Here is a 12,381-nt window from a genome sequence, read left to right on the forward strand (position 1 = left end):
TGATAAAAAGAACTGAGTTATCAAGCCACAAAAAGATATGGAGGGCCAGACACAGTGGCTCATGTCTGTAATATCAGCACTTCGGGAGGCTGAGGCAGGTGGATCACTTGAGGCAGGGAGTTCAAGATCAGACTGGCCAACATGGTGAAACCCCATCTCTACTAAAAATACAGAAAACAAAAAAAGGTGGAGGAAACTCATGTGCATATTGCTAAGTGAAAGAAGCCGATTTGAAAAGTCTACATATTGGGCGATTACAATGATACAACATTCTGGAAAAGGCAAAACCATGGAGGCAGTAAAAAGATCAGAGATTGCAGAGATTCAGGGAGGAAGGAAGAAAGGGAGGGTGAATGGATGGGCAGAGAAAGAGATATGTTTAAGGAAGCAAAACTATTCCATATGATACTGTGAAGGTAGACACATGCTACCATACCCACTGCCAACACCCATAGAATGTAAAACACAACGAATGAACCCTAATGTAAACTATGGACTTTAGTTACCGTGCATCAATATCGGCTCCTCAATCAGTTGTACCAAATGTAGCATACTCATGCAAGATAGCTATGGGAGAAACTGGGAGTGGGGTGGGGAGGGTGCGTAGGAATGCAACACTTTCCATTTATTTTTCTTTAAAACTAAAACTGCTTTTAAAAGTATGTTAATTTAAAATAAAAAGAGGAGTATCTACAAATGTAATTATTTTTAATTTTTTTATTTTTTTGAGACAGAGTCTCGCTCTGTCACCCAGGCTGGAGTGCAATGGCAAGATCTCGGCTCACTGCAACCTCCGCCTCCTGGGTTCAAGCGATTCTCCTGCCTCAGCCTCCTGAGTAGCTGGGATTACAGGCATATGCCACCACACCCGGCTAATTTTTGTATTTTCAAGTAGAGACAGGGTTTTGCCACGTTGGCCAGGCTGGTGTCAAACTCCTGACCTCAGGTGATCCACCCGCCTTGGCCTCCCAAAGTGCAGGATTACAGATATGAGCCACTGCACCTAGCCTACAAATGTAATTTAAAAATACTAGAAACTTCTTGGTTATGCTTACCATATGTGGTATCTGTGATTGGTATTTTCTTCACAAGCAGCAGATGAAAGACTTGCTGTGGAATAAAAATGAAGTAGATGAATATAGACACACAAGTAATATTTACTAACTATATTAGCCAGCCTTTCAGATGGCCTCCAATGGTCCTTATCCCTTTTTATTGTTCTTTTAAGCCCCTAGAGCGTGAAGCATTTGTTACACTGCAATAGGTAACTGATAACCAATATACTGCTTTTTAGTTAGGATTAAGTCAATAAATAAAGATGCACATCAATAAATAAAGATGTTGAGAACAAGTTAACGACTTTAAATTTGCAGGGAGTTAGAGAGGTTCTGGACTTGGATACTGAAAGTATTACAGAGAGAAAGAGGGAGAAGTGAGGCCAAAACAGAATAGTTTAAAGGTGCACAGGCAACAGACTGAATCTGACCCGTACCCTGAAGCACTGAATAGTGTGCAGCCAAGGTGGATGGTGGTGAAGGTTGAAAATGGCAGGTGTCTTAGTCATTCAGGCTGCTATGACAAAATGTCATACAGTGGGTAGCTTATAAACCACAGAAATGTATTTCTTACAGTCCTGGAGCCTGGGACGTCCAAGATCAAGGCACCAGCAGTTGCAGTGTCTGGTGAGAGCCGGCATTTATTCAAAGACATTGTCTTCTCATTATGTCTTCACATGGCAAAAGGGGAAAAGGAGGTCTGTGGGGTCTTTTTATAAGAAGACTAATCCCATTCATGAGGGGTCAACGCTCATGACCTAATCACCTCCCAAACCCAGGCACAACCACACTGGAGATTAGGTTTCAACATATAAATTTCGGGAGGACGCAAATACTTAGTATACACCAGCAGGAGAATTACTCTTAAAAGAACTGCCTAGAGAGAACTAGGGATACCAGGGAAGAGTTGAAATAACAGAGGAAAACTCTCCATTCTGACCTGTGGGAAGCTTCCAGCATAAAAGCCAGTCCTTGACCTGCATTCTCAAGTGATACTTGTCATTGAGAATCTCATCTTTTGTGCACAAATCAGTCAGTCTTGATGTTGTCTTCTTTTTTAAAAAAGTCAACTTTATAGATGCATAGCTTATGCATAATATAACATATTGGCAAATGTATATAGCATGTAATTATCACACAAAGCAAAGAATATTTCATTACAAAAATTAAAAGTTGGCTCTAGCCTCTCTACCATCAATGCCCACAGTCACCACCCTGCACAGGCAACTAACTGTGGATTTGTTTTTATATCCTAGAATTTCTTATACATTGAATCACAGAGTATGTGGTTCTAGTTTCTTTCGCTCAGCATAACGTTTTTCAGATTCCTTGTGTCATAGCTCATATCAGTTCATTACTTTTTATTTCTGAGTAGTACCTCACAGTATCTAGCAGATATACAGTACCACATTTTGCCTATCTGTTCACCTGTGATTGGACATTGGAGTTTTTTCTAGGTTGGGCTGTCAGTTCATGTTAGCCATAAACATTCATGTATCACCATTACAGCATCAAACAGAATAATTTCAGGGCCCTAAAAAAATCCCGTTTCTCATACTTAACCTTTTTTTTCTTTTTTTTGACATGGAGTCTTGCTCTGTTGCCAGACTGGAGTACAGTTGTGCGATCTCGGCTCACTGCAACTTCCTCCTTCCTGGTGCAAGTGATTCTCCTGCCTCAGCCTCCGGAGTAGCTGAGATTACAGGTGCACGCCACCATGGCCCAGCTAATTTTTGTATTTTTAGTAGAGACGGGGTTTCATAGAGACGAGGTTTCACCATGTTGGCCAGAATGGTCTCGATCTTTTGACCTCGTGATCTGCCCACCTCAGCCTCCCAAAGTGCTGGGATTACAGGTGAGACCCACTGTGCCCAGCCTTCATTTTTATTACATCTAGTAAAAATATTTTCCAAATAAAGAAAAAATTAAAACTTTTTCAAACAAACAAAAGCTGAGCAAATTTGTCTTCAGACAAGAAATATAAAGACTATTTTTCAGTGTGAAGGAAATGATACCAGAAAACCTTAAATTTATGCAAAGGAATAATAAACTTCAGAACTGATAAACATACAGGTAATAGGCTTTATTTATTTTATTATTTTTTTGAAATGAGTCTCAATCTGTCACCCAGGCTGGAGTGCAGTGGTGCAACCTGGGCTCACTGCAACCTCTGCCTTCTGGGTTCATGTTATTTTCCTGCCCCAGCCTCCCGAATAGCTGGGACTACAGACATCTGCCACCATGCCCAGCTAATTTTAGTGCTTTTAGTACAGGCTAAAGTGCAGTGGGGCAATCTTGGCTCACTGTAGCCTCCACCTCCTGAGTTCAAGCGATTCTCCCACCTCAGCTTCCTGAGTAGCTAGCATCACAGGCACTCCACCACAATTTTTTTTTTGGTAGGGACAGGGTGTCAGCATGATGGTCAGGCTGGTCTTGAGCTCCTGAACTCAGGTGATCCACCCGCCTCAGCCTCCCAAAGTGCTGAGATTGCAGGTGAACATTATATAGTTTCTTTTAATAAATGTTGAATTTATTTGACAGGCAATTTAGTTACTTGGATATCAGCTTGATCATTTAAAGACATACTTTTATACTTAGTTAAGGAAGATCTAAAGTAGTTTTTATTCTAAGATATTTATCTCTACTACTAAGACATAACACTTCTTGGTTCTGTGCTGAATACCCAGGTTTTTTGTTTTGTTTTGTTTTTGTTGTTTTTTATGAGACGGAGTCTCACTCTCTTGCCCATGCTGGAGTGCAGTGGCATGATCTCAGCTCTCTACAACCTTTGCCTCCTGGGTTCAAGTGATTTTCTTGCCTCAGCCTCCCGAGTAGCTGGGATTACAGCCATGTGCCACCACATCCAGCTAATTTGTTGTATTTTTAGTCAAGATGGGGTTTTGCCATGTTGGCCAGGCTGGCCTTCGAACTCCTGACCTCAGGTGATCTGCCCCCCTCAGCCTCCCAAAGTGTTAGGATTACAGGTGTGAGCCACTGTGCCTGGCCTAAATGCCCAGGTTTTTCGGAAGTTCTCTTCACTCTGGTAAGAAGACCAAACGTCTTTTAGCCCTGTGTGAGCTCTAGGACTTGTTTAGCTTAGAGCTCCCAGACTTTGTTCTTCACTCAGCCTTGTGTAATTTCACCTCACATAGTACACATTACATTCTGCCAAATAATCAAGGTGATGCAAACTTTTGGATCTCTTTCTCTCCGTGTCTCCCTCTTTGGAACTCTGCCCCACAAATTCCAGCCACCTCAGCTTCCCCAAGTTGTTGTTGTTGTTTAAATATCCAGAGCAGGTAAAATATACCAAGTTTTTATCTCTACTTCATTAGCTCAGTGAAATCTCTCAGCGACGTTTGTGTTTCGCCTCTCTGTGCCATAGCCAGGAATTGCCTTTAGGAAGGAAGCTGCAGCAATCAAAAGACACGCCTTACTAATTTCCTTTCTTTCAATAGCTAAAAATAAATAGTTTAGGGCTGGGGGTGGTGGCTCACACCTGTAATCCCAGCACTTTGGGAGGCTGAGGCAGGAGGATCGCCTAAGTTCAGGAATTCAACACCAGCCTGGGCAACAAAGTGAGATCTTGTCTCTGCCAAAATAAATAAATAAAAGTAAAAATAACAAAATTAGCTGGGTGTAGTGGTCTGTACCTGTAGTCCCAACTACTCAGAAAGCTGAGGCAGGAGGATTCCTTGAGCCTGGGAGTCCAAGGTTGCAGTGAGCTATGATCACCCTACTGCACTCCAGCCTGGGTAACAGAGTGAGACCCTGTCTAAAAAAGGAAAGCAAGCCAGGTATGGTGGCCCATACCTGTAATCCTAGCACTTTGGGAGGTGGAGGTAGGTGGATCACTTGAGGCCAGGAGTTCGAGATCAGCCTAGCCAACATGGTGAAACGCCATCTCTACTAAAATTTCAAGAAAAAAAAATTACCCAGGCATGGTGGTGCACGCCTGTAATTCCAGCTGCTTGGGAGACTGAGGCAAGAGAATTGCTTAAACCTGGGGGTGGAGGTTGCAGTGAACTGAGATTGTGCCTCCAGTCTGGGTGACAGAGCAAGACTCCATCTCAAAAAAAGAAAGGAAGAAAAAAAGGGCTTAAAATACTGATTTCACACATTTTGTTTTCTGTTTTTTTATGGCAGTATACTAAACTCCATATTGACACCACTCCATAAGTGGAAGCAGAATTCCACTGACTTATTCTTAAATATCAATGGATAACCTAAGATCAGCAGATATTTGAGGATGATAGAACACAAAAGTTACTTAAATTTTCACAACATAGGCTGTGCAGTGGCTCACGCCTGTGATCCCAGAACTTTGGGAGGCTGAGGCGGGTGGATCACCTGACGTCAGGAGTTCAAGACCAGCCTGGCCAACATGGCGAAACATCATCTCTACCAAAAATACAAAAATTAGCTGGGCATGATGGCACACACATGTAGTTCCAGCTACTCGGGAGGCTGAGACAGGAGAATCGTTTGAACCCAGGAGGCAGAGGTTGCAGTGAGCTGAGATCGCGCCACTGCACTCCAGCCTGGGTGACAAAGTGAGATGCCAACTCAAAAAAAAAAAAAAGTTACAATACAATGTAGCTTTTACAACATTTAACACATGCAGATGTATCAGTTTGCTGGGGTTGCTAAAATAAAGTACCATAAAAGGATCTTAACAGAAATTTTTTGTCTCACAGTTCTGGAAGCTAGAAGACTGAGCTAAAGGTGTCATTGGGGTTAGTTCCTTCTGAAGACTGTGAGGGAGAATCTGCTCATGCCTCTCTCCAAGTTCAATGTAATCTTCAGTATTCCTTGGCTTCTGTTGCTTCAGTCTTTGCCTTCATCTTTACATGTCTTTGTCTCTTTATGTATGACTGTCTCTGAATCTCCCCCTTTTTAAGAACATCATTTATATTTGATTAGAGGCTCACTTCATCTTAACTACCCCTACAGGGACCTTATTTCCAAATAAGGCCATATTTTGAGATACAGGTGATTAAAACATCAACATATAAATTCTGAGGGACACAATTCAACATGAAACAGGAGGCCAGGTGCAGTGGCTCACGCCTGTTATCACAACACTTCGGGAGGGTGTTGTGGGCGGATCACCTGAGGTCAGGGGCTTGAGACCAGTCTGGGCAATGTGGTGAAACCCTGTCTCTACTAAAAGTACAAAAATAAGCAGTTGCACGCTTGTAATCCCAGCTACTTGGGAGGCTGAGGCAGGAGAATTGCTTGAACCAAGGCAGCAGAGGTTGCAGTGAGCAAAGATCGCACCATTGCACTCTAGCTTGGGCAACAAGAGTGAAACTTTGGCATACAAACTGGTACCTGCCACATCTGGAAAGTACAGTCACTTGATCATTAATTTTAACGAGATAAATTTTTGGGATGGGGCTGTATTTTTCATGTACTGGTTATCCCCCTGAAATTCCATGTGCATCTAGGACCTCATAAGGTTATCTCATTTGGAAATAAGGTCTTTGCACATGTAATTAGTTAAAATGAAGTCATACTGGATTAGGGTGTACCCTAACTTCAATGGCTAGTGTCCTGACAAGAAGGGGAGATTCGTACACACACACACACACACACACACACACACACACACACACACACACGAAAGCCACATGAAGACAGAGACAGAAATTTGAGTAATAACAATTACAAGCTAGCCAGTGCCATGGATTGCTTGCAAAAGCTAAGAAGAAGCAAGGAAACATTCTTCTCTAGGGCTTTCAAAGGGAGCCTAGCCCTGCTGACATTTGGATTCTGGACTTTTATCTTCCAAAACTTTGAGAGAATATATTTCTGCTATTTTAAGTTATCCAGCTTGTGGTACTTTTTTATAGCAATGCTAGGAAACTCAGGTGTGCTACAACTGACTTTTTGTGAGAAGTTAAACATTTTCTTTTCTTTTCATTTCTTTTTTTTTGAGAAAAGGTCTTGCTCTATCGCCCAGGTGAGAGTGCAGTGGCGCAATCACAGCTCACTGCAGCCTGGACCTCCTGGCTCAAGTAATGCCCCCACCTCAGCCTCCCGAGTAGCTGGGACCACAGGCACACACTACCACCTCCTGCTAATTTTTCCTATATATTTTTTATTTTGTAGAGATAGGTTCCCACTTTGTTGCCTAGGCTGGTCTTGAATTCTTGGGCTCAAGTGATCCTCCTGCCTCCGCCTCCCAAAGTGTTGGGATTATAGGTGTGAGCTACCGTGCCTGGCCAACATTTGAATTAAAAAAAATAATAATACATCTAATAAGTTTTCCATGTTGGCTTAAAAAAAAACAACTATCCAAACAAAATATATCTACTGTCAGGTCTAGCCTGTAGGCTATCTGTTTGCAACCTCTGCAGTAGAGAAACTACTAACAAATACTGAATAGGCTATGACGGACAGAATTGAGAAGGAAGGTAAGTGAGCTGAGATGGGGTATAAGTGTGCTGAATTTTCAACTGTTATAGCAGGAAGTAAAGAGAAAATGTCTAAATTTGATTAATTAGGAAATAGCAATAAAATGATTCAAAGTAGTTGCCTCTGGAAAATGGTATAAGGAGTGAGGCAGGTGACTGTTGATTTCCATTATAATTTCTGTTATATTCCTTGATTTTGAAAGGCAGGTAGGTATTATCAGGCATGCCAGGAACTTACTCTGAAGGTGAGTAAGTATAACTATATTTTTTGCCAGCAATAATAGAGGAGGCCAATAGCTGGAAAAAGTTTGGAAGAGCGCAAAAGATATTATCTCTCACTGAAGGAAAATAGGTCTCAGCAGATTTGAAAGAACAGACAAAATTCATGTTTCCACACTTTATGTCCCTCAGACTTCATCTTTATGGAGGTGAGAGTCTTTAATCTTAAGTATGCTTTAATCTGTGGAAATGAAACAATTGAGTAAGGCAATCTGTTAAGTTTTACAATATGGAGGAACTAAAAAATTAAGAATCCATTCTAGTCATTTCATTTTGAAATTATATATAAGAAAACTTCAGTGTGCCACCCATATTTCATGGAGCTGTTTGTGCCTTTCATAAAGGAAGTATAAATTTTTTTTATTTTTTATTTTTTGGTCCTCATTCTTCCATCACTATCTTTTTTTTTTTTTTTTTTTTTTAAACAGAGTTTTGCTCTTGTTGCCCAGGCTGGAGTGCAATGATGAGATCTCAGCTCACCACAACCTCCACCTCCCAGGCTCAAGTGATTCTCCTGCCTCAGTCTCTGGCATAGCTGGGACTACAGGCATGTGCCATCATGCATGGCTAATTTTTCTGTATTTTTAGTAGAGATGGGGTTTCTCCATGTTGGTCAGGCTGGTCTCAAATACCTGACCCTCAGGTGATTCGCCCACCTCGACCTCCCAAAGTGCTGGGATTACAGGCATGAGCCACCACACCTGGCTGGAAGTACAGATTCTTTAATTATACAACTGTTCATGACATATGGCATGACTAATGATTTCAAATGATAAATCAAAAAAAAAAATCAGTCCATAGAGATTGCACGAGAGGAAAATCATGTCTAGAACCACACCCAGATTATCTGGAAATTCTTGTTTTTATAAAAACCTACCACCACGTTAGTAGCATATATTTACATGAAGTTTACAAGTTGAATTGATATAGTTAAGTAGTGTTATTACTAAAGAGCTCTACTAAAGATGTTTCTGAGAGCAATATTAAGAAATTAGAATTAAACTTTAGAAATAGGTTTATTATATGTCACTTTCTTCCCTGTATGACACTTATGAAAACTAGACCAATAGGCTGATTATATTCCTCAATCTGTTCTCCACATTAGTCCTTAGGGACCTTGCTTAAGGTCTTCCCCTACAGCCAATCCTCTACTGAATCCCCACTGTCTTTAATATAGCATTTTTGCTGATGTTGTTGTTTTCCTAGAGATGTGATCTCACTATGTGGCTCAGGCTGATTTGGAACTCTTGGTGTGTTGTTGTTGTTGTTGTTGTTTGATGGAGTTTTCGCCCTTGTTGCCCAGGCTGGAGTAGAGTGTTGCGATCTCAGCTTACTGCAACCTCTGCCTCCTGGGTTCAGGGGATTCTCCTGCCTCAGCCTCCCGAGGAGCTGTGACAGGCACCCACCACCATGCCCAGCTAAGTTTTTTTGTTATTTTTCGTAGAGACGGGGATTCACCATGTTAACCAGGCTTGTCTCAAGCTCCTGACCTCAGATGATACACTTGCCTCAGCCTCCCAAAGTGCTGGGATTACAGGTGTGAGCCACCACACCCGGCCTTGGTCTTGAACTTCTAAACTCAAGTTGTCCTCCCGCCTTGGCCTCCCAGAGTGCTCGGCTGGGGTTCCAGGCATGGAATCTCATGCCCAGATGTATGAAGTCTCTGGATCTGATCTCAGGTCACTTTCTGGCCTCTTCTCTCAACTCTCTAATCAACCCAAATGTGATGATTGCTTGTTCTTGAACCTGAGCTCCTGGGTGTGTTATTCCTTCCTTTTCCAGTCCTCTTTCCCATGGCTAACTTCTGCTTATCCATGAAAGCTCAGCTTAGGTCTGCTTCATCGAGGGAGGGACACTATTCACCCTTTCAAGGCTGAATTCTATAGCATCTTAAGTATTTCCACAGCATCTTCTTGAATAACTCATCATAGTTTGGCTTCTTCACCTAGTATCATCTGACGGTAATCTCACTAGTGGATTTATAAATTTATGACCATAAAAACTGGTCACCTTACTGAGAAAGTTTCTTTGTTTCTTTTGTTTGAGCTGGAGTCTCGCTTTGTCGCCCAGCCTGCAGGGCAATGGCATGATCTGGTCTCACTGCAACCTCCGCTTCCCGGGTTCAAGCAATTCTCCTGCTTCAGTCTCCTTAGTAGGTGGGATTACAGGCGCCTGCAACCATGCCCAGCTAATTTTCGTATTTTTAGTAGAGATGGGGTGTGAAATGTTGGCCAGGCTAGTCTTGAACTCCTGACCTCAGGTGATCCAGCCTCCTCAGCCTCCCACAGTGCTGGAATTACTGGCATAAGCCACCACACCTGAACTTCTTTTCTTTTTCTTTCTTTCTTTCTTTTTTTTTTTTTTTTTTTTGAGATAGGGTCTCACTGTCACCCAAGGTGTATTATATTTTAGATTATTCTTCCTTAAAACAACTGTCACCCAGGCTGGAGTACAGTGGTGCGATCACAGCTTACTGTAACCTCCATCTCCTGGGCTCAAGTGATCCTCCCACTTCAGCTTCCTGAGTAGCTGGGACTACAAGCATGCCACCACCATGCCTGGCTAGTTTTGTTATTTTTTGTAAAGATGAGGTTTTGCCATGTTGGCCAGGCTGATCTCAAACTCCTGGTCTCAAGCTATCCTCTCACCTTGGCCTCCTAAAGTGCTGGGATTACAGGTGGGAGCCACTGCACCGTCTTTTGTTTCTAAATAATGACTTTCATTCTCAGTTCATTTATAAAATAGGCAAATCCGAAACCTGATGAATAATCAAATTCTTCCTAATCCCACCCTTAGATCCCTTTACAATTCAATTGCCCTCTTCGCCACTTCCCACAGGGGGTGTCCTAGACCTTAACACCAGAATTATACAAAAAACAAAAAAGAAGAAAGTTCTACCAAGGAAAGAGGATTGTTTTCTCATAGAACACGGTACTCGAAATCAACTCTCCTAACTTCTTTTGAACAACTTGAATTACATTCCCATTGCTCAGCATGTTGTATAAAGTAGTGGGCATTCACAGACTATTTCTTGATGCTGATGATTTTTAAAAAGACTTGATTTCCAAGTTCATCTCTGTACATGTCAGCAGAAATCGCAAGAGCTTTTATTTTGCAAAAAATTTTAATTGAAAGTGAGAAGATTCATGAAAGTTTAACAGTATGCTCAATTTTTACAAGAAAATTATGAAAGAGATGATAAGAATCTATCAATTGAGATCCAGTTAAAACCAGAAATGCTGTGAAATTTTTTTCCTGATAAGTTTTGGTATTTCTCTGAAAAAAAAAATCTAGATTTATAAAGGTCGTTGATTTAAATGAAATCCTTTACAAATGAAAGATAATTCAAACTGACTAGAAAAGGGAGAACTGACTAAACTCTGAAAAAAATGCTTTGGAACACAAGTCATTTATCTTCTTTTAAAATATTTTTCAAAATATGGACTATATCCTGCTCTTTTCCCTTTTTCTTTAAAAAAAATCATCAGTAAAGCTTAACTGCCATTTTTGTATGCTTTTAAAATCCAATAATCCTATGAATAGCTACAGTACACTAAGAATTCTGCTGAAAACATTCACAGACAATAACTCATTTACTTTTCAAAACACCCTTGTGAGGTAGGTATCATTATTATCATTCCTATTTCACAGATGTGGAAATAAAATTTAAAGAAATTATTTACTTTCCTCGACATCATACAACTAGCAAGGAATAGAAACTTAAGCAGTATTTCTTAATGCTTCAGAAAGGAGATGGCGTGAAATGGAAATAATAGTCTAAACAATACACAATTGTTTTGAGACATTTTTTCACAGCTGTTTGGGAAAGGACAGCCGGTTAATGCTTCATGAGATAATGTCAAGTCAAAGCATATACGTTTTCATTCCCTAGCCATTACTTCAGAAAGCCCAGCACACTTTTTCTTTTTTTAATCAAGACCCCCACCCCACCTTTTTTTGTGTAGAGACAGAGAGGTCTCACTATGTTGTCCAGAATCTTGCTCTGTTGCCCAAGCCAGTCTCAAATTCCTGGTCTTAAGCAATCCTCCCACCTTGGCCTCCCAAAGTGCTGAGATTACAGGTGTGAACCACTGCACTGGGCCAAATCAAAACTTTTAATTATCGGCATTGATGACAAAGATTTGTTGAGTCCGACTGTGTGTATGGAGGGGACTACTCTGAGCACAAGAACATAAAAACATAAAGCAGACTTGTTTCCCTTCTGACAGCACAGTTTCTATCTCTTTGGGGGGAAGGTTTATTTATTTAGAGACAGGGTCTTGCTCTGTTGCCCAGGCTGGAGTGCAGTGGTGCAATCACAGCTCACAGCAGTCTTGACCTCTAAGGATCAAACAATCTTGCCATCTCAGCCTCCCCGGCACCCAGGATCACAAGTGTATACCACCACACCTGACTAATTTTTTGTCTTTTTTTAGAGATTGCTTCTTCCTATGTTGCCCAGGTTGGTCTTGAACTTCTGGGCTCAAGTTGTCCTCCTGCCTCAGCCTCCCGAAGTGCTGGGATTACAGGCACAAGCTCTTATGCCCAGCCTGCGTTTCTTTAAAATGAGTTTCTATAGCATACCATCATCCCAGGGTATGTTATATTTTAGATTCTTCTTCCCTAAA

This window comes from Sapajus apella, unplaced genomic scaffold, assembly GCF_009761245.1.
Source record: "Sapajus apella isolate SASKATOON/1434 unplaced genomic scaffold, GSC_monkey_1.0 scaffold54, whole genome shotgun sequence".
In the NCBI taxonomy this organism is placed as follows: Eukaryota; Metazoa; Chordata; class Mammalia; order Primates; family Cebidae; genus Sapajus; species Sapajus apella.